Raw genomic sequence first — 1,034 nt, 5'->3', positions numbered from 1 at the left:
GAAGTACACCCGCCACGTATCTATGGTGATCACTGCTTCTAGATTTACATCTCGGATTGTATCGTATATCGGTTGAGCTCCGAGCCCGAAGAAGCGCTTCAGCATGAGGTTTGCGCTGAAATCACTGTCGACACTTGACACATCAATGAGGAAGTGGTCGGCAAGAATGTCAAACTCGCCGAATCGGTATCTACCCCCGAGAATCTTGACTTCTTGACCGGCAAGGTACTGGCAAGCTTCTTTTGCCTTCACCTTAATGCGGATGTTACCTCCAGGCGCTTTTGTCAGATAACCCAGTTGCTGTTGGTCAATCTGCTGCTGGACGACGGGGTTGCCATAGTCCTCAAATAGCGAGGCGAGAAGTTTGCTTGGCGCGGTGCGTTTGAAAGCGTGGTCAGTCTCAATGATCATCACATAACGCGCACGAGGCAGCACGTGTGGGCGAGCTCGCTCAATCGAGGTGGCGAGTTGACTCCAGTCACCACCAGCTTCATACAAACCATCGATATCTTTGATGTCCACTTCTATGGGCCGTGGCATCTCGACACGCGGTGGATTAGATGTATCAACGTTGTCGCGACGGATCTCGGAGGAGCGCCGAAGCAAGGCGCGAAGCGACGCTGTGCCCGCGGTTGTTTGAGGTCGGACGTGTACCTTCAACGGCGGACGGCTGGGAAGCAGTGCTGCTGGCAGATCCCCCGTTTTGGCGCGTGTCGTTGGCGTTCTTCACATCCTCCCCAGAAGCTGCATAACATGCGGACTGTTCATAGAGGTGCGCGCAGCTGCACGATCATACCGTCGCTTGAATCTTGCAAATCTCGTGGCACAGAGCCGGGGATATGGTCCTGGTTCATACAGAACAGCGAAGCTTGGCTGGATTCTTGGATCCCGCCGGCAACTGGAATGTTGGGTACAGACCCAGTACAACCACCTGACGAAGTGACTACAAGAGCATCCGCGGCAGATGGGTTACCGGCGCGTGGAAGTGGAGCCGGGTGTGATCCTACCACACCAATCACAAAATCATCTTGCGC

This window comes from Plasmopara halstedii (genome assembly GCF_900000015.1).
Source record: "Plasmopara halstedii genome assembly, contig: Scaffold_526, whole genome shotgun sequence".
NCBI lineage: Eukaryota > Oomycota > Peronosporomycetes > Peronosporales > Peronosporaceae > Plasmopara > Plasmopara halstedii.
Note: the sequence above shows the minus strand (reverse complement) of the source record.